General features: G+C 33.8%; 1 long non-coding RNA gene across 1 annotated transcript in view; it reads left to right on the top strand.

Moving 5' to 3' along the window:
* The window catches only part of LOC113255041 (uncharacterized), a 214156-nt gene that overhangs the window by 120278 nt on the left and 70957 nt on the right, over window positions 1-22921 (top strand). The window contains exon 2 of the long non-coding RNA XR_008957476.1: window positions 18364-18487. This is a non-coding gene — a long non-coding RNA (uncharacterized LOC113255041). The remainder of the gene's footprint in view (window positions 1-18363; window positions 18488-22921) is intronic.

The raw sequence follows: 22921 nt of genomic DNA, 5'->3' as shown, positions 1-22921 counted from the left end.
TTCCTGCCTGACTTCTAAAACCAATGACAAGTTTTTGCACATTATGGATTATCCTGTGAATCTTGCTTTTTTTTCACTCAACATTACGTTTGTGCCATTTACTGAAGTTGTGTCTAGATGTAATTGACTCACTTGCATTAATCTGTAGCACCCACTGTAAGTATATTAGAAAGAACATAAATTGCCATTTATACTGCCATTTATGATCTATAGTTCTTGGAATTTTCTTATATATCAAGTACAAGGTTATTCCTATTACATAGGAGTAGAATTGCTAGGCCATAGAACATATGCATGTTTATTCTTAGGAGTTTCTTTCCATAGAATTTTCCAAAATATTGGACACATTTAAACTGCCACCAGCAAATTATAAGAAACCCATTTACTGAAGATTCTCACCAGTATTTAAAATTAAGGATTAAAAAAATCCTAGGTATTTGAGTAGTGTGTGAAGGGACAACGTTGTAATTTTATTTATATTTATCTAATGAAAAACATGGTGGGAGAATTTTGTGCTACCTGACTTCAGATTTTATAATAAAGCTACAATAATCATGATAATGTGGCATTGTATGGAGAGGCATAGATCAAAAAATCAAAACACAAAGTCTAAAATTAAACCCTCACATGTGTGGTCAGTTAATTTTCAAGAAATATGGACGTGAAACATTTATAAAAAAATAATTTTTTCAGTAAGTAAGTGGTGGAACATTTGGGAATTCAATAAGTCAACAGATAAACCCTCACCGTTACTTTAAGTATATACAAAAATTAACTCAAAATGGATCACAGACTTTAAGAACTGAAACTAAAAAAAAATAAAATTGGAAGAAAATATAAGAAAGAAAGCTTTGTGTCCTTGGGTTAGGCAAAATTCCTTAGGTTGCAAAAAACACAAACATTAAAGGGAAGATGTAGGCACTGAAGATTATTGAAATTTAAAAGTTCTCTTCGGATGACAGTTAATAAAATGAAATACAAGACACACACGGAAAGAAAATATTTGTAAAAACCTGATAAAAGCCTTGAATATGTAGAATTTTCTTGCAGCTCAACAATAACGTGATAACATAATAAAAAATTTGGGCAACATTTTTTATCTAAAAATGAACAAATACTTCGCCAAGGCATATATATGAATGGCACATGAACCCATGACAAGATGTTCAAAATTATTAATTATGGAATTCCAAATTTAAACCATAAGGATAGGCCTATGAGAATAGCTAAAATTAAACACGACAAAGTATCTGACAAGATGAGGAGACACTGGGGCTTTGAAGTGACTGAGGAGACAAGCAGAAAGCTGCTCAAATGCATAGCCATTTGGAAAATAGTTTAGGAACTGAAAAATGCACTCTATCACCTGGTAATCCCACTTAGGTATTTACCCAAGGGAAATGAGAATCAATGTCCAAACTAAGGCTTGTATGCAAATATTTCCGATTAATAATAGCCACCCCCCCCCAAAAAAGAAAAGTGCTCATCAACTGTAATTAAATAAATAAAATGTTAATAAAAAGGAACAGACTGCTGAGAAGTCCATCTACATGGATGCGTCTCAAAAGCATTGTGCCATGGGAAGGAAGCCAGACTCAAAGCCTACACATGTACTCATGCATTCATACCACATTCAGGAAGAGGCAAACATTTAAGATGGGTGTGGATTGTTGAGAGATGGTTTTTAAAGTTGTTTTGTCTTTGTTGAACTATTTTGTTTTGGTGTTTTTCCTTTGCTATACAACATGTGTATTATTTGTTTGGATAGCAAATGCTTTGGTAAGGAGAATTCCCTGTATTGCTGAATTTGTATAACTTCAGTAAATATATATTAACCGTGATCTAAGCAGTCTGTATGCAGTAGCCTACACAGAAAAGAATGGTAATTTATATACCGCCTGGGTATATGGGTTCTTGTTTTATATTAGATGAAGGTGAGCATTTGGCTCTTCTATTTTCCTTTCCAAGTTTTTATTTCACTTCTACTTAGTTGACATAGAGTGTAATATTAGTTTCGGGGCAGAATTTAGTGATTCATCACCTACATACAACACCCAGCGCTCATAGTAAGTGCACTCCTTAATCCCCATCACCTGTTTCGCCCATCCTCCCCCCCCCCCCCAACCATCAGTTTGTTCTCTATAGTTAACAGTCTGTTTCTTGGTTGGCTCTTAAGTTTTTACTTGACTTTTTTATTTTGATAAAATGGTGGATCTTGAGCAGCAAGATAAATCACTAACATGTCGGTGCGTCTTCAGCACATTTACTATATTTGCATGATTCCAGTTCTTACAGAAAAGGAGTGAGGACTTCAGCTATGAATTATTTCCCGAAGTGTGTTATCTCCAGTGTTTATGCAAGTGCCATTATATTTGGAGGAGACACATTTTGGTTTTGTTTTTTCCCTTAATAACTAGTAAACTTACTGAAAATATTTATCTCCCCTTTTCACGGCATGCCTCTTCCATTTTCCACCTATTCCTCCTGGTTTCCAGTATGTCACTGTAATACACATTTGGGGATTTCGGTAAATTTCTAACAGAAGAAGTATTTCATATCAGAATGCAATTTTAATGATTTTATTAATTATGTATTTTAACAATATAATAATTGACACACTTAGAAAGTCAATAAATGTCATTCCTGCTCTAAAGAATATAAACTTACCACAAATTATTTGATGTTTTGTGCTTTTGGGTTTATTTTTCAGATGTATCCCCATATTTAGGTATTTAGGAATATTTGGGGAAAAAAGGTTACAGCATTATTGAGCATCAGATACCGGATGAGAGAAATAGCAGATAGTTCAGCCGCCATTTGCAAGGGTATGATGAAACTAATAATTATGAACAAACAGAATGAGATAGGTAAGGAGGTTACCCTTGAAAGAATCTTTGGGTACAGAAGTGTGCGGAAATTTGAAAGATTAGGGTAAGATTGGACAGAGGATGTAACGAAAGCTTTCTTTTAAGGCTGCCTTTTCCTACAAAACAACTTTGGCCCTCAGTCATATAACACTATACATTTTAAACACATTCAGGAGATTTTAATATACTTACCTAATTATAAACTTTAAGAAAAAGACTTTGTCATGTTCAATAGTGGCTGGCTATCTTTCTCAGCTTTTATAGGCTCATGAAAGTGATGGTGTTTATTCCTTCCTAACTCCTCATTTAGTGACCTCACATGGGTAGCTTAAAATTGGCCTTGGTGAGACAGTTTACATCAGAGAAATTGTCAAATGCTGCAAATCACATCCTTTTCTCTTGGGAGAACCTATGGTTAACAATTACAAGCATATGACTGCATTAAAACCTCCCCCTTTTTTTTTTTAAATCTCAAATAGACCAAAATACTTCGAGATGCTCAAAATAGATATTAAGTAACCTAAACAAAATGTATTTTAAAATAACTCTCAGCATAACGCAAATCATTTTTTTAAATTTTATATTACTTCCAGCATCATTAACATACAGTGTTCTATTAGTTTTAGATGTACAAGATAGTGATTCAGCACTTCCATATATTACCTGGTGCTCCTCACAAGTGCCCTCCTTAATCCCCAGCACCTATTCAACCCATCCCTCAAGCCCCTTCCCCTCTAGATATCATCAGTTTGTTCCCTGTAGTGAAGAGTCTCTTTCTTGATTTCTCTCTCTTTTCCCTTTGCTTTTTTGTTTTGTTTCTTATGATGTCACTTATATGTGGAACTTACTATATTTGTCTTTCTCTGACTGACTGACTTTGCTTAACATTATACTCTTTAGTTCCATTCATGTCATTGCAAATGTCGAGATTTCATTCTCTTTTACAATTAGATATTTCATTTTTATGTATATATATACATTATATATATGGATACATTATTTATATATGCGCACACACACACATACGTACCTCATCTTCTTTATCCATTCATCTGTTGATGAACACTTGGGCTGCTTCCCTAATTTGGCTACTGTACATCTGCTGTAAATATAAGGGTACATGTATCCCTTTGAATTAGTGTTTTTGTATTATTTGGGTGACTATCTAGTAGTGCAATTACTGGATTATAGGGTAAATCTATTTTTAATTTTTGAGGAAGCTTCATATTGTTCTCCACAGTAGCTACACCAGTTTGCATTCCCTTCAACATGCATGAGGATTCCTTTTCTTCACATCCTCGCCAACACTTGGTTTTCCTTGTGTTTCTGATTTTAGCTTTTCTGACAGGTGTGAGGTGTTATCTCACTGTGGTTTTGATTTGCATTTTCCTAATGATGAGGGATAGTGCACATCTTTTCATTTGCCTGTTGGCCGTCTGGATGTTGTCTTTACAGAAATGTCTGTTCATGTCTTCTGCCCATTTTTTAATTTGATTATTTGTTTTTTGGATTTTGAGTTTTACAGTTCTTATAGATTTTGGTTACCAAGCCTTTATTGGATATATCATTTGCAAGTATCTTCTCCCATTCAGTAGATTGCCTTTTAGTTTTGTTGATTGTTTCCTTCGCTGTGCAGAAGCTTTTTATTTGAATGCAGTCCCAGTAGTTTATTTTTGCTGTTATTTTCCTTGCCTCAGGAGACATATGTAGAAAAATGTTGCTATGGCCTATGTCAGACACATTACTGCCTGTGTTCTCCTCTAGGATTTTTATGGTTTCAGGCCTCACATGGAGGTCTTTAATCCATTTTGAGTTTATTTTTGTGTACAGTGTAAGGACGTGATCCAGTTTCATTCTTTCGCATGTAGCTGACTAGTTTTCCCAACACCACTTATTGAAGAGACTACTTTTTTCTGATTGGATAGTCTTTCCTTCTTTGTGGAAGATTAATTGACCATATAGGTGTGGGTTTATTTCTGGGTTTTCTATTCTGTTCCATTATCTATGTTTTTATATTTTGTGCCAGTACCATACTGTTTCGATTACTGTGGTTTTGCAATATAACTTCAAGTCCAGAATTATGATACCTCCGGCTTTACTTTCTTTTTTCAAAATTGTTTTGGCTACTTGGGGCCTTTTGTGCTTCCATATAAATTTTAGGATTGTTTGTTCTAGTTCTGAGAAAAATGTTGTTTGTATTTTGATAGGGATTACATTAAATGTGTAGATTGCTTTGGATAGTATAGACATTTCAACAATATTTGTCTTCTAGTCCATGAGCATGGAATATCTTTCCATTTCTTTGTGTCACCTTCAGTTTGTTTCATTAATGTTTTATGGTTTTCAGAGTACAGGTCTTTCACCTCTTTGGTTAATTTTATTCCAAGTCTCTTATTATTTTTGGTGCAATTAAATGGGATAGATTTCTTAATTTGTTTTTCTGCTTTTTCATTGTTAGTGTATAGAAATGCAACAGATTGGGGTGCCTTGCTTGCTCAGACTTTTTTTAGCTAATCTCTATACCCAATGTGAGGCTCGAACTCACATCTCCAAGATCAAGATTTGCATGCTCCTCTGAATGAGCCAGCCAGGTGCCCCAAAAATAAAATCTTAAAAAAAAAAAAAAAGTGCAACATATTTCTGCACATTGGTTTTTTTATCCTGTGACTTTACTGAATTTATTTATCAGTTCTGGTAGTTTTTTGGTGGAGTCTTTGGGTTTCTTATATAGAGTATCATGTCATCGGCAAATAGTGAAAATCTTACTTCTTCCTTACTGATTTGGATGTTTGTTTTTTCTTTCTTTCGTTTTGTTTGTTTTGTTTTGTTTTGTTTTGTTTGATTGCTGTGGCTAGGACTTCCAGTACAATGTTAAATACAATGGTGAGTGGACATCCCTGTCTTGTTCCTGACCTTAGGGGATAAACTCTCAGTTCTCCCCACTGAGTATGGTGTTCGTTGTGGGTTTTTCAGATATGGCCTTTATTATGTTGAGGTACCTTCCCTCTAAACCTACTTTGTTGAGGCTTTTATCATGAATGGATGTACTTTGTCAAATGCGTTTTCTGTATCTGTTAAAATGACCATATGGTTTTTATCCTTCTCTTACTGATGTGATATATCATGTTGATTGATTTGTAAATATTGAAGCACATTTGCATCCCAGGAATAAATCCCACTTGCTTGCGGTGAATTTTTTTTTTTTTTTAATGTATCGTTGGATTTGGTTTGTTCGTATTTTGCTGAAGATTTCTGCACCTGTGTTCATCAGAGATACTGGCACATAGTTCTCTTTTTTTGTCATGTCTTTATCCGGTTTTGCTATCAAGGTGATAGTGGCCTCATAGAATGAATTTGGAAGTTCTCCTTCTCTTTTGGGGGGGAATGGTTTGAGAAGAATAGGTATTAACTCTTCTTTAAATGTTTGGTAGAATTCGCCTGTGAAGCCATCTGCTTCTGGACTTCTGCTTGTTAGGAGTTTTTTTGATTACTGATTCAATCTCCTTGCTGGTAATCAGTCTGTTCAAATTGTCTATTTCTTCCTGCTTCAGTTTTGGTAGGTTATGTTTCTAGAAATCTACCCATTTTTCTTCAGTTGTCTGACTTGTTGGCATGCAGTTTTTCAGAATATTAAATCAATTGAATATAAACTATCTGAAAGATTAATGAATGTCATTTATAAGCCTTTTTATAAGTAAACTTAAGCTAATACAATAGCCTAAGATTTCATTTCTTTCCAGGTGTAGAAGACATAGATGTCTGAAACCTTGATAGAGTTTTAGCCAGTAATCCTGTAAGAAACAAATCCATAGTAGTGAATCTCTCATTACATTTCTTTATTCAGTAATTGGTAGCTGGTGGTTGGCAAGATCTCATAGAAAGAGCATTTATATATAAAAAAAGAAGGTCACTGAAATTGTAAAGCTAAATATTAGAGGGAAATAAGTAAAAGTATAAAATTACTGTTCATAACAATTTGAACAAACCAATGTATTAAATGACAAAGAAAAATATACAAATAATCAGAATGCTAATGGAATAGAAAATTATATTTATATAGTATCATTGCAGTGATTGATTGCTAAGCTCTTGAGCTGTTTATTCATTTCCAAGGAGAGTCATTCATTTAGCAAATTTTATCCCTGATATGATTTTCAAGAGCTATTATTTTTCAAATGGATTTTTAAGAATGACAATGAAGAAGAATTGAAATTACAACATTGAGTAGGCTTTGCCATGATTCACAATTACTTTAGTACTGATAACTAATGCATATCAAATGATTTATTCAATAATTTTCATTTGTCAGATGGAATGGCTAATCTTATAAAAATATTATATTCCTTGTTCAAGCTGATATGTATAATTACGAATAAAATCCTGGCTGTTTAAAGAAGCTTAAATAAAACCATTACTGCATAATGGTCAGGCTGTGGCTTTAGCCATAAAACTTAGTAAAAGAAGTGCTAAGAGTTTGAGGTATTCTTTGTTCTACTGTCACTGGACAAAGGTGGATAACCTGATAACTGGAATTAAAATTAAAGAGTTTGTAATGAGAAATCTCAGATATAAGGCAACTAAGAAATTCAAGACCAGAACAGATATATTGGTATTTTTTCAAGCCAGAAATGAGTTTCCAGTATGTTTGAATGCAAATCCAGAATTTAGGATCCAGTGTTGATCTCTAATAAGCAGAAGTTTCCTGTCTTAGTAGCAGACTAGTAGTTCATGCTTCACTCGTTCTCAATTTATAAATAGGCACGCATGATGATGCTGAAAACTACCACATTGACATCAGCCTCATCTCAAATTCAAGGCAATGGAAATGAAATGACAATAACTTATCTGCATTGCAAATTTTCCTCACTTAAAACAATGTTGGTGACTTTTGAAATGTAGTAAAAAGGTTTTGTCTGCCACATATTCTATAATTTATGGATTTTTACAGGCAGATTTTATACAAGTGTTACACTACAGAAATCCTGTTTGTCACCACTGCAAACAGATTCTGTCTTTCCATTCCCATTCAAGTCCTAGGATACAGTATGAATACGGCTAAAAAGGGACAGGTCAGGGAAATCGTTACTCTTGGATACAGAAACATTAGATAACTAAGCCATGTAGTTCTGAAAGACGCTAAGAACTTTAGGATCAAAGCCTGTTAAGACAGGAGTCAATTTTTATGTATAATTTGTGTGTGAACAACTGTTTTACATTTATAAAATGTGCAGAGAGTGAACGCAACCACCAAGCAGAAAAATTACAGTAGGAGCTAGGATCAGCCTTAGGAAGTTTAATTTCAGTGGGTCAGATGCTCATGAATGACACTAAGTCCTTTATCTGTGTGAAGTTTTCTTTTTCCAATAACTCAAGAGCAAATGAGAGCATGCCTTGCAGCCAGTAGTGAATGCTGTTCTTACTAAATAACTTTTTGTTGGAGGATGAATAAATAGAAGCAAAATACCAGATCCAGATCTGGGAAAATTATCTGAAACAGTGAGAAATCAGAGCCTGATTTTAGAAAAAAAAAAAAAAATATATATATATATATATATATATATATATTTGAAAAATAATTGTTACAATAAATATTTTAGAATATATCTGATTAGTAGTTTTTTAAAAATTTAAGAAAAAGATATGTTGAGAAGATGACAGAATCATACAGATTGATTAAAAGGAAGTATGATAATACAGGAAACGAAAGAAAGGAACCAAAAACTCATGGTAGAATAAAAATCTTTGTTATTCTTGTAAAAAAAGAAAACAGTATAAACAGAAAAAAAGTTTAGAATTAGAGGACAAATCCATCAATTCTTTATAAATGCATGGCAGGGGAAATAAGAGATGAAAACAAGTGATGAAAGAATTCACTTTTAAAACACAAGGAATGAGTTTTCCTGAAAGATAAAGGAAAAATTCACCAGGAACACATTTCAGTGATGCAATAGATAAAACCATTCTTAACTTTTAAACTTTTAAACTTAACTTTTAAACTTTTTTTAAACTTTAAAAAGATATGAATGTACAATCAAATTGACTTATGATCAGAAAATTAAAAATCAGAAGGTGAAAGTTTTGAACATCAGTGTTAAATCACATATATATATATATATAAGTGTAGAGATGTTTAGGAACATCTTAACCAATATATTTCACTTATACTTTCTCTATCACATAAGGCTAAGATTTGTATATGGTAAGAATCTGTGACCAAATTAAATCCAAAATAGTTCTTTGAATAAATTAAAAATTCTAAGTGGTAAGAACCATAATACCATAGTTTAATAAACAGTATTAATCACATATTTTAAGTTCTACTTACACCAAAAGAAGTTTCCCTAAATTCAGAAATCGAGCTTGCCAGAAATATGCTTTCAGAACAATAGCTGTTGTATGCAAACTACAGAAACTGTGTTGTTTCAAATGGAGAAGAAATATATTAGAAAAATATTAGTCTGTTGACTTTTATATCTTTTTTTTAATGTTTTTTTATTATATTATGTTAGTCACCATACAGTACATCCCCAGTTTCCGATGTAAAGTTCGATGATTCATTAGTTGCGTATAACACCCAGTGCATCATGCAATACATGCCCTCCTTACTACCCATCACCAGCCTATCCCATTCCCCCACCCCCCTCCCCTCTGAGGTCCTCAGTTTGTTTCTCAGAGTCCACTTTTATATCTTAGAAAAAATTTTTGGTTTCACACTACTTAGGTAGTAGCAAAATTCCCTGTCTTATTCTGCTCATCAAAGTAGAAATAAATCTTTTTTGAATAAATAGAAAAAGATCTCAGTTGAAGGAGAGAAAATTGTTGGAAGGCATCTCTATTTAATGGATTCTTAATATTTTCTCCTAAAAGTACCTAAAGTAAAATATGTCTCTGATGGATGCCTCATTAAAAGAAACAAACATGCAAACAAAAATTGTCAATTTTTTTTGCTTTTAAATAATTTTCAATTTAGGAAATTTCTGCAGTGCAGCCATGATCTGATTAAGCTATAAAACCCATTTCACTTAGCATGGTGCACTGGGTGTTATATGCAAATAACGAATCATGGAACATTGCATCAAAAACTGGGGATGTACTGTATGGTGACTAATATAACAAAATAAAATTATTTTTTTAAAAAAAGCTATAAAACCCAAAGATAATATAATTTTTAAATATCATGTAGTATAATAGGATCCAATTGATATTTAATATTTTAACCTTGAGAATGATGTCATTTTTTTCATAAAAGTTAGCATTTGTAGCTGTTTCAAAATAATGTTATTGATTTTCCTCATGAGTTAAGAGAGTGAAATTATTTACCTGGATATTATAATTACAAATTTTTAAAATCTATATGACAATTGAATAGTAAGAACCCAGGACCAAGTACTTCTGCTTCAAGTTCTTTTTGTATATAAATATAAAACACCGTCTACTTTAAGTTTCATCATCACACATGTGGGAAAAATTACAAAGTTCCTGTATCACAGACTAAAAAAATACACGTCATCTTGAAAATGATTCTATTATTCCTAAATATATAGTACAAATACAAATACAATTATATAAATAGAATTATACCTGCTTTATCAGGTAAAAATTAAAAATTATTCTAGCATCTTCTACATTTATCTTTGAATGTGAATTTATTTGTAATAACTTTTGACTGATATTATATCACGAATATGGTCAAAATACCTTTTGGTTTCCAGATGCCCTTACTAAGAGATAGCATTTATACTGCCTATGGCAGACATCTTGGGTTCTCACGTCATATCTCCCCCATCTGTATATGATTTCAGTAGTCAGCTGTGGAAAGATTCATTCTGCATTGGCTGTATTCCATCCCAAATGTGTGCCACTCAGTTTTCCATTCTGCTTCAGGATCTCTTTGGTGCCGCAACAGTCTAATTTGATGATATTCATGTACAACATAAAATATGAGATTGTTAACGCCCGTAAGAGTGCGTCTCAAACCAACAAGAGGTGAGGGAGTCACTGGATAAATGCACTGGTTTCTTTTCATTCAGGTAGACATCACTGGAGGACTTCTTTACTTCTTAGAGGTCACAGCTAAGTCTTCCCTGTGGCATTAATAATGCACTCTTATATTGATTTTCCATCTCCTCTTTCCACTCCTTCGCTTGTGCTTCTTGGTATCACCTCACGGTAACCTACTTTTATCCCAGTCTAACCTCATGCTCTGCTTGCAGTGAACCACGTGATGGTCTCTCTGCCCTAGAAAACAGACATTCAGCAGGAGATTCTGGAACACAACAACATTAGCATTTGTAAAGTTATCATGTGTGCTACGTTGGGCACGATGAACTAGAAGAAGTGACAATGGGGAATGCATTAAGTCTAGCTTTAAAATAGTGTAAGCTCAATCATACTGGTAAGAAATGTGAAGTTGTCTGCTTTTAGTTAGCTGCCTTAAAAGCCATGAAGAAAGAGTGAAAGGCTCAGGTCAACAATCATCACTTAAAACACACTGTAAAAGTCATGGCCATGTTTAAGTAAATATCCTCTATGGCAGTCATGGGGCAAACATTAGTAAAACTCAGGATCAAGCTTCTGTTATAAGGGTGACAAGACAGACTAATCAATTAAAGTTTTCCAGTTCAATAGTTTGTAGAAAAGCTTTGGCAGAATCTTAGGAATAGCTCGGGAGCTAGGAAATTTTAGAATGGATTTATTATATGAAACCATAGAACCCACAAGCTGAAAATAGTCTTTAATAAATGCTTGAGAATATTTCTTTCACTAAAGCAGTAAGGAATACTCTAGTGGAGGGGCCACCATTACTTTTTAGCTCAGCTGTGCGCCAGTTCTGTGGATCAGGGTTGACAGTAGAGATGCTGCATGCACCTGGGATCTTGGTCTTAGAGTTCATGGGAATGATAGAATTCCAGAATAGAAGACAAGTGTCAGTATTAATAAGACAAAGGAAAGGTAGATCTAGTTATCAGAATGGATTGCAATACTATAAGGTACGTGACCTTGACTCATGGTCAATGAGTCATGATGTAATGGCTGAGACATGATGTTCTTAGGAGATCACAAGAGCTGGTGGGAAGAGGGTGGACATCAGCTCTGTCATAGAAAACCGTGTTCCCTCACTTAGTTTCCAGGTCTGCACCATCAGATTCAGAGCTCATTGATGGAAGGAGAAGCAGGTACCCTTGAGAAAGACTCTGACATGTTATTACATGATCATGCAATAAGCTGTAATCTAAATTCTGAGAATCTACTCTAAAAAATATTTGCATATATATAAAAACATGTATAGAAAACAATATCATTTGATTTATTATTTGTAAAAATGAAAACTGGACAAAAAACTCTCTTTTGAGAAGGAATTATTTCAAAATATTTATCCATGTATTGGAATGTTATGCAACTATTAAAAAAAAATGAGAACCAGGCTTTCGTGTGCTGATATTAAAAAATCTCTAAGACATATAACTGATAGGACAGTATATAAACTTTCATGTAATTTATTTAATAAACGACTACATGCTTACATGCACAAAGATAATAGTTTAAATTCATTTTTAATGAATAGAAAAATGTACCCCAACTGTTAATGGTTATTTTAAAAAACATGGTCACAGAGAAGCTAAATGTAGTTGTGAGAGGGAAGTTAAAAGACTTACACTTTTTTACCCTATACTTCAATACATTGCTTGAATCCTTTTACAAAGGTGAAGCAGTCATGTCAGATTTGTATAACTTTTTTAAAAAAAGAGAAATGAAGCATTAAAGGCATCTTTTACTTCTGTACTCTCCCCATCATATTCTCCTGTTCTTCTAACCCAGAGGTAACTATAACGAAGAATTTTGTGTTTATCATTCTCTTGTTCTCTTTTTAAAAATAATATTACACATATATAAGTAATCCTGAGCAAGAATTTTACATGTGTTGTACATTATATTAAGTCATTATGTATTCTGTGACTATACTTTCCACTACCACTGTATTAATGAGAGCTATGTGCTTTATTTCTATTTTGGTACATTGTAACTATATTCTATTGTAGGAATATAACATTATACATAAGGAATTTCTCTCTCCTTTGTATTTTTAAAAACATGCATCAATAAATTACACCTTTTCTTCTTTCTCGTATTGGCTTTTATGCTATAAAAATCCTTCCATATACCACTTAAATTTAATCCAAGTACTTGGGTATGTAATTTTTTTTCAGTTCTACATAGCATTTTTAATTGTTAATTTGATTTTTTGACTCAGAAGTGTATTTTCAGTTTCTAAATATGGGGATGGTTGGTTATTTTTTAAAATTTTTAAAGTAAAATCTCCACAGCAGAAAAAATAGTCTTAAAGTCACCTATTCTTTAAAATTAATTGAAACATGACTTTACGGTCTTATAAGTGGTGAGTTCAGTAAATTCTCCAATTTAGTATATTCTCCAATTTTTTAGTTCAATATTCTTATGTTCATTAAATCAAACTTAATTTTGTGTTATTAAATTTATATTATAACTTCTTTTGGAGAAAGATATGTTAAAATCTCAAATTATCTGGTAGTATTAATTTTTAAAAATCTGTTAATTTAACTTTCAGTATTTTATTTTTTTACAATTTAAGATGTATAGTTTCTTGTATATTCAGTATACCCCAATAAAGCTGTTTTAAAAAGGAATTTAAGTATTTTAAAACTAATTACTACCTAAATACAAGATCCGAATTTTCACAGCTTACAGGTTGACTGAACTTTTAATTATGGCATTGTGATCTTTTTTATTTCTAGTAATGTTTTTTGCCTGAAAATCAATTATGCCTACATGAGTGTAGCTGTGAATTTTAGTATTTTCTGTTGAATTATAATTCTTACAGAAAGGTATAAACGTAGATCTCACTGAATGAGTTCAACGTATACATACCTACCGGACCAAGAAATCCAACATTGCCACCATCTCAGAATACCAAATTTAGTTTTCCTGTTTTTGAACTCTATAAATAGAATCATAAACTGTGTATTCTCCTGTGTTAGGATCTTTTCTTACTTTAGCTGTAGTTTGTTCAAGTATTTTATGGTATTTCGTTCTATGAACGTATTACAATTTCTTTATCATTCTACCGACGATAGACACTTAAGTTGTGTCAAGTGTGGAACTCTGCCAAATAATACTGCTATGAATATTACTATACTTCTCTTTTGGCGCCCACATGCAGTTTTATTCTGTTACCTGTTTACCAGGAAATGGAGTTGTCAGATAAAATACCAGGTACCCAGTTAAATGTAAATTTTAGATAAGCCACACAAAATATTTCAGTATATGTATTTACCGAAAAGTGCATGTACGCATTTACATGAAAGAAGATTATCCAACGCTTATATGAAATCTACATTTAACTAGGGGTGATGTAGTTTTGTTTGCTGAATTTGGCAAACCTGCATAGAAAGAAAAATAAAGTAAAAATTAAAAAATCTCTTTTTAGTCAAGAAGGTATTTACTTTTTTTTAGAAGCTTTTTTCTTAGGCTTTTCACTTTCGAATATATATATCCTTGGATTAGAACTTCATTTGTACTGTGAAATTTGATTTGTCCGTTTTGATGTTTTTGTCTTCCAAATGGCTATCCAATTATATTTGAATGCTTTATAGAAAAGACCATTTTTTTCCTCTCCTATGTAGTTCCACTTCGGGTTTGATCAAACCTGACTAAAATATGTGGGGATGTTAGGTGGGATGATATTAAATCTATAGATCAATTTGGGAAGAAAGGACGGTATTCAAACTATGAACATGCCGTATGACTCCACTAATTTAGGATCTTACGTTTTCTGAATATGTTTTAGTATTTTATGTCTAGATCTTAAATATATTTTGTTAGATTTATTTCAAAACATTGGAAATTATGTTGCTATTTGAGTTTTGTGAAATTTTCCATAATTAAAATGGAACCATCTACTAATATTTACCACTCTTTCCATATACTTTAAACAGTTGTGAGTTTTGTAGCTGAAGTTACTCCGTTATTTGACTGTAAGATTTATTAAGGCAAGAATCATATATAGTTTTATTCGTCATCATATCCATGGCGCCTAGCTCCACGTATGGCACATAGTAGGAAATTATTTGAAAACTGGTTGTCGGTTCCACTTAACGTAGAATATTTGCTTGATAAGCATGCTTTAGAAACACCAATGCCAACCTGCGCCACACGCATGATAATCTTCTAACAATTTCTTTATGCTGGAAAAACATGGGACTAGTCCATTTGAATTTAGATGAGGAAGAGAAAGTTAGGAAATAATTACAGGGCCAGATAGGGGAAAATTGGTGAGATGATCTTTAGATTTCACTCTTGGGTATTTAAAATGCAGGGACCTAGGAACACAGTCAAACTGCGAAGATTTGCTGTGCATTATCAGAATCCAGAATAAAGGATAGATCCATTTTATAGACTCTGTAAGACCCTATGTTGCATTTTGTTCAGAAATCCAGGTTTTTTTCAAGGGGCAAGAGTCAAAATACTTGTAAGGAAAGCAAACAAGATAGGAAACATCTAAAAAAACTAAGTTGGAAAGTTTTTTTGAAATCAAATAAGGGAATATTAAAACTACGCCCGAATGAGCTGATGAGAACGTTTGTCTTGCTCTGTGGGGCTGCACAGACCTACAAAGACAAAGAACTAAACATGACAGTCAGCTCTCGGTTAGGTGTATGAAAAACCTTGTAATGGCTTTTCCCAAAGATGAAAAGGACCTACCACTCTATCAAAGATGAATTTTATCCCCCTTGTCAGAGCATGCCTGCAGTCTGTGAGCTTCTCTGTCAGCCTTCCAATTATCAGTCTTCTCCAATATAAACAATTAGAAAGGCATAATATTGTTCAGTCTCCTTAGTGATTATTATCCTTTACAAAATCATCAGTAAAAGAACAATTATTTATATTTAACACCATATGTTAACTATACTGGAATTAAAATTAAAAACTTGCAAAACATTTTTATAATGTGAAGTACTTAATACAGTTTTTGTATATTGGAATATATGAAGAAAACATATATTCCATCTTTTTATAGGAGGGGTGTGGTTCACTAAAACAAACATATGAAAACAGTGTGTTAGGTACATGAACCAAAGAGAATTAGGTATATGAAATAAAAAGATATTTTATTTCTTTTTTTTTTAAAGATTTTATTTATTTATTTGACAGAGAGAGAGACAGCCAGCGAGAGAGGGAACACAAGCAGGGGGAGTGGAAGAGGAAGAAGCAGGCTTATAGCGGAGGAGCCTGATGTGGGGCTCGATCCCATAACGCCGGGATCACGCCCTCAGCCGAAGGCAGACGCTTAACCGCTGTGCCACCCAGGCGCCCCCGATATTTTCTTATTTCTAATAAATATTTAAGGGGCTCTTGGGTGGCTCAGTTGGTTAAGCATCCGCCTTCAGCTCACGTCATGATCTCAGGATTCCTGGGATCAAGCCCTGAATCGGGCTCTCTGCTCAGCGGGGAGTCTGCTTCTCCTTCTGTGCTTGTGTTCTCTCTCTCTCTCTTTCTCAAACAAATAAATAAAATCTTAAATAAATAAATATTTAAGAAAATATTATCTTTGTTATAATTTTCCTTGGTGATGATTTGACATAGTTATATTTTTAAATAACATTTAATTTTTAAAAATAGGGCAACAAAAATAACTGCTCCTGATGTTGCATGCCCCCTTCTTTTTACTTGCAGGCATAAAATCATACATCAGTAGCGTTGTGAGTAAATGCAGATACAAGTAAAGTAATGTGCCATTTTCATTTAAATACAAAATATTTATTGCTCTTACATAAAGTCAATAACAACCATACTGGTGAATAAGTGCTTCTGATCCAAATCAATTTTTTAAATTACATAAAAATTTATTATAGCTCATAACTTTATATTTCTCTAGGTACTGTGTAAATCTTTGAAAACAATTAGCAAATCCAAAAGCACTTTGTACATCTATGAATTTTTAATGCTCTTTTACATGCCATCTTTCTTCCAAGTTGAAAAAAATAAAGCCTTTAAATGTCCCATGTCTCTTCAAACCCTTTAACTTCCAGCACTAAAGGCAGCTATATAAAACATAAATAACATTAATTATCATGGCTTAAGAATCAGACAACATTATGAATGGATTTTCAACGGGTATAAATGCCTCCCAGTCACATCTGCCTCCTATACAGCCATTGGCTGAATGTGTATGAAACAAACTTTTTTTTTTTTTTTAAGATTTTATTTATTTATTCGACAGAGATAGAGACAGCCAGCGAGAGAGGGAACACAAGCAGGAGGAGTGGGAGAGGAAGAAGCAGGCTCATAGTGGAGGAGCCTGATGTGGGGCTCGATCCCATAACGCGGGGATCACGCCCTGAGCCGAAGGCAGATGCTTAACCGCTGTGCCACCCAGGCGCCCCTGAAACAAACTTCTTAGATGAAATGAAAGCCTGTGAAAAATGCCACATCTTCCTGAAGCTGAAGGGTTAATCATTAAAGAATATGGGAGGTGATTAAATACATGATGGGAAGCAGAAAATGGTGGTAATGAAACCCTTGCTTCATATGGTCAAAGATTGTATATATACTTCAGATTCAGATGATATATTTACAGGGAAGTGTCTTCACTGGAGCCTAGCTATTAGCAAGCCTTTACAGCATGAATTACGCCGTTTCAGGGGAGGGTTGTAAATGCAGATTTAGCATTAGTTAAGGAAAGTGACGAATACCAGCTCCATCAAATAACCAATGTTTAGTACTCAATTTTCATCATTATTTAATTTCTTTCATTTTTATTTTTTAAAGATTTATTTATTTTAGAGAGAGAGAGCTAGAGCAAGTGGGGAGGGGCAGAGGAAGAGAATAAGCAGACTCCCTTGTGAGCACGGAGCCCAAGACTGGGCTAGATCCTGAGACCCATGAGATCATGACCTAAGCAGGAACCAAGAGTCATATTCTCAACTGACTGAGCCACCTGAGTGCCCCCTGTTTTTATTTTTAATAGAGATTTTTCTTGACTCTCTCAGAGAGAATTTCGCTCACCCATTGTTTGTAATGATGAAGAATTCTGTGTGTGTGTGTGCGCGCGCGCACATGTGTGCGCCTTGGGAATTAGACATGCTGGTGAGGCTCTGATGAATTGCTGAGCTTGAGAAGCAGACAAATATTAGCTTTCATATCTTGATTTTCACTTGATTTTCCCTGAAGGAAGTGTATGTGTGAATTAGTGGGGTTGTTGCTAGTTCAAGAGGGAAATAAATGATAAGATGGTTTGGGTCCCAAATGTTGCAATAAAATAGAGTTTGATTTATATCGTAAGAGAGTCTTCAGACTTTTTTTTCCCCTCAAGAACTTCATGTAACACAGCTCCTGCGAGGGGGACTGAAAGCTATGGGGAAGGTGGGCCAAGGATGGGGAAGGTGGGCCAAGAGCACAGCCCTCAACCACAGCGATGATCAGAGTGGAGAAGATAGACACATATTTCTTTGATCTCCAGGTTTGGGAACATTGAGTGACATCGCTGAATCCAAATGAAAACCCTCCCATTGAGCACAAGCAGGATTTTTCAGCAGTCTCTCAAGAGAAGTTACCGTCATGGAGGCTGCTTGGAGAAGAATACGGTAGGTACTTCTGTATTGTTGTTTTCTGGTTTTAATTTTGTATTTTGTAGTAATTTTAGATTTACAGAAAAATTGCAGACATATCATAGAGAATCCCCATATGCCCTTCATCTAGATTTTTGCCCGTGTTAAAGTTGTATATGATGATGGTATATTTGTTAAAACTGAGAACCACCATTTGTGTACTGCTGTCCACTAAGCTCCAGCCTTGATTCAGGTTTCTGCAGATTTTTTCCAGTAGTGCTGTTGGTCTTCTCCAGGCTCCATCCTCAATAACACATTGTATTTAATTATGAATTATCCTTTCTCCTTTGTCTCTTCCAATCTAGGACTATATCTAAATCATCTTTTGTTTTATTATGACCTTGACAATTTTGAAAAATGTTTAAAAATTTATGGATTATTGTCTTTATACACATGTTACAAAAAGATAGAAATTTGAATTATGATCTGTCCTTCCATTTTGGAAGACAAACAATAGCTAAGAGAGAATTAGGGAAGCCTGGCAATACTGAAGGAGATGGAGATGGTGCCCGGCTGTGGATGCCAATAGGACAAGAAAATCTTTTAAACAAAAGATAAACTGTGAGAATTGTATATGGTTCTAATTATTGGGATATGAGAAGAAACTCACAGAAATTGCCCAAAAAAGGAAGAAAGACAAAGTGAATGAGGTAAACAGAATACATATATGTAGCTCAGATTGTAAATAATTTAATAGTAGAATTTTTTTTCAATATAATTCTGTCATTCTGAATTTAGCACTCTCTTACTTTCTTTGATTCTACATCATATTGAGAGTTTTGGTAAATTTCATATCTCTTCTATTTATTAAATGTATTTCAAACATGGTAGCAATAAAATAGAGCAGATGGTAAAGAATAAACTTATTTAGAGATGGAAACTGAAGATCACATAACTGTCAAGAAAAGGTAAGTCTTTTACTTCTTTCTGCACACAGAATATTCTCCCTTTATTCTAGAAATAGTTCTAGGCACCGTTCATTGAAACTGATCTTCTGAAATAGTTCAAACTCTCATGCCTATAAAGCATTAATGTAGAATTTTGTATTATCTGTCAAGTACTGATGGACAATGAAATATGGGTTTCAGATTCATCTGTTTCCTCCATATTGTTTTCAATCTTTAAATCCCTTGCCTCAATCTAAATGCTATTATTTATTCTTTTATCGATTTAGAATTATTGATGGAGATGTATGGTACTGTCAAAGACAAAATTCACCAGCTAATTAAGAGACGATTTTATTGGGCAACTGCAATGGGGAGAACAGGCCACATCTGAAAATCAGAGTTTAACAGAGTATTTTTGCCTTAGCAATTTTTATAAGGAGCGGGGAAAGCTAGGTGCTTTACCGTCAGGGTTATTTTGTATGTAGGGAATGTGTCAGACACTTAGATAAATGAGAAGTGTTTATCTCTGTGTCAGGCCAGTTTCTGAGGGACAAACCATTCAAATCCTAACTACTCACACTGACTAGGGGTGAAAGAGGAAGGAACTGTGTCTGACTTTGTCATTAGGTAGAAGCAAAGGGAAAGGTCTGTTTTTGATCTTGTCGGTAGCCATCATAAAAAAATACTCACATGGCATCATTTCTCCACTAATTATTCTTTCATTATCTTTGTTGTGCAATACCATATCTAAGACTGACTGGATCTCACATATTCGTATTTTTTAAAATTCTGCCTGGGATGTGAAGCCAGGCTAGATTCTCAAATTTCTTCACAAATGTGGCAGAGATGACTACCTAGCCAATAACAACAACAAACAACAAAACCAAAAAAACAAAAAAAACCCAAAAAAACCCTATTCTCTTTCTCTTCTAGAGAAATGAATAATATGAAGTCCATGGTATTTTGGGGTTTGTATTTTAGAATTTCATTATGCTCAAGCACAACAATAACTTCGATTTTTCTCGGGATTTGTAGTAGCAAATGCACTGTGTAGAAATATCCATTTCTGATATTCAGAAACATTGGCTATCTCTAGTTCTGTCACCGTGCTGTATCTTGTGGATATTTTATTTTCAGATATTTCTCTCAAAAGTTATATCTACCTAAATTTTTAATTCAGCCTACAATTCTTGACTTTTCCATTTTGCCTCTGCAGTTTACTGATAGCATCCTGAGAGGCTTTTAAGCAATGGTTTTTCATAAATTAGCCTTACTTTTTTTTTTATCTTATACTTTTCACCTTCTGTAGCTTATATATTTTATAATTTGGAAGTTTCTACTTCTTAATCCCCTTTATCTGTTTCACCCACCCACCTCCCCTCTGGCAACCACCAGTTGGTTCTCTGCATTTAAGAGTTTATTTTCTGCTTGTTTGTTCATTCGTTCCGTTTTTTAGATTCCGCATATAAATAAAATCATATGGTATTTGTCTTCCCTGATTTATTTCACTTAGCGTGGTCCATCCATGTTGTTGCAGATGGCAAGAGCTCATTTTTTTTATGGCTGAGTAATATTCTTGTGTGTGTGTGTGTGTGTGTGTGTGTGTGTGTATGTGTGTGTGTGTGTGTGTGTGTGTGTTTGTGTGTGTGTGTACCACTTCTTTGTCCATTCATCTGATGGGCACTTAGGTTGCTTCCATATCTTGGCTATTTTAAATAATGTTACATAAACATAGGTGTGCATCTATCTTTTTGAATTAGTGTTTTCATTTTCTTTGGGTAAAAACCCAGTAGGAGAATTACTGGATCAGATGATATTTGTATTTGTAATTTATTGAGACACCCCATTTCATCAGTGGATGCACCAGTTTCCATTCCCACCAGTAGTTCAGGAGGACTTTCTTTTTCCACCTGTTATTTCTTATCCTTTTGATACTAATCAGTTGGACTAGTATGAAGTAATATCTCCTGTGGTTTTGGTTTGCATGTCCCTGATGATAAGTAATGTTGAGCATCTTTTCATGTGTTTACTGGCCATCTATATATTTTCTTAAATGTCCATTCAGGTGCTCTGCCCATTTTTAAAATCAGGTTTTGTTTGTTTGTTTTGGTGTTGAGTTGTATAAATTCTTTATATATGGTGGATATTAACTTCCTGTTAGACATATCATTTGCAAATTTCTTCTCCCCTTCAGTAGATTGTCTCTTTGTTTTGTGGATGGTTTCTTTCACTGTGTAAAAGCTTTTTATTTGGTGTAGCCCCAATAGTTCATTCTTGCTTTTGTTTCCCTTGCCCTTGGAAACATACCCATAAATATGTTGCTAAGGACTTAACCATATTTTGTAGTAATTATGTATACATGATAAAGGATTGTGTATGAAACCTTAAGAGTACATACATAGATGTTGATACTACCCATAGTGTGAATCCAAATGCCATTACTAAACAGAACAGTTTTGCATTTTAGAAATGGCTTTGGTGATTCTGCTTGGCATAACTTGTCTTAGTGCTGAGTTCTAGAGGGAATATGCCCAAGAATAATGTGTTTGTTACTTTAGATATAGGGGAAGAGAAAATTTTCCTCCACATCATCCTTTCTTGGTAATAAAGGAAATATTAGAAGCACTAGTCAATGATGGGAGCTCTCTTTTCTAGAACTTTATAAATGGTAGATTCTCTTTTAGTTTGGATCCTAGGAACTTCATCTAAACACAAAGACTTGATCATGGGTATATTCTATAAGTGTGAAGAATTTATTGAGAATTTAAATAAAAAACAAAGAATGACTTCCATACCATCAAATAGTGCCCCTAACCCCCACCCCCCTAGAAAGACATTTAGTGTTACATAAAGTATCATTTGCTTCGGAAAAAAATTTCATTCTTAGGCATTTTGTAAATTTAGAAGAAACAGTTTTACTAAAAAGTAAAAAAAGAGTTAGTGTCTAGTATTTAATTTTTGTGGAGAAGACTGCTTGGTTTAGACAATATTTTGTCTTAATCCAATAATATGGTGAATAATGATAACTATCAGAAGATGCTTAAAAAGGCAGACGAAACCTATGTAAATATATATAGATGGATGTAATTTCTGTATGGAGAATAATTTGAAAACTTTCTGTGTGACAGGGTTAGGTAAAAGAACAATCCATATCAAATATAGTTTCATAAGTACAGTGTAGAGAATATTCAGGTGTATGCACTCTTTCAGCTAATTCCACCTTCTCTTCTTTCTACTTAGTTCTGGTAGCTCTGTCTTTTGATATGGAGAAGTACAGAAAAATAGAATAATCAAGGAAAAGCAAATTTGGTTTACATTAAAAGGAAACTAAATCTGTTTATCAGAGAAGAGGTAATATCCGCACAGTGAAAGGGTGAAATTAGTTAAAGACAGAATGAAGTTTGGGATAGACACCAAATTTGAGGGAGCAACCTTTGAGATGATAAGAAGTTTAAAGGAAAATCTGTCCAAAGATGAATTTTAGAACATCAGTGCTGTGTATAAGGATGGAATTCCAGTTTCC

This window comes from Ursus arctos, unplaced genomic scaffold (assembly GCF_023065955.2).
Source record: "Ursus arctos isolate Adak ecotype North America unplaced genomic scaffold, UrsArc2.0 scaffold_5, whole genome shotgun sequence".
In the NCBI taxonomy this organism is placed as follows: domain Eukaryota; kingdom Metazoa; phylum Chordata; class Mammalia; order Carnivora; family Ursidae; genus Ursus; species Ursus arctos.
This window is presented reverse-complemented; position numbering and strand designations above follow the sequence as displayed.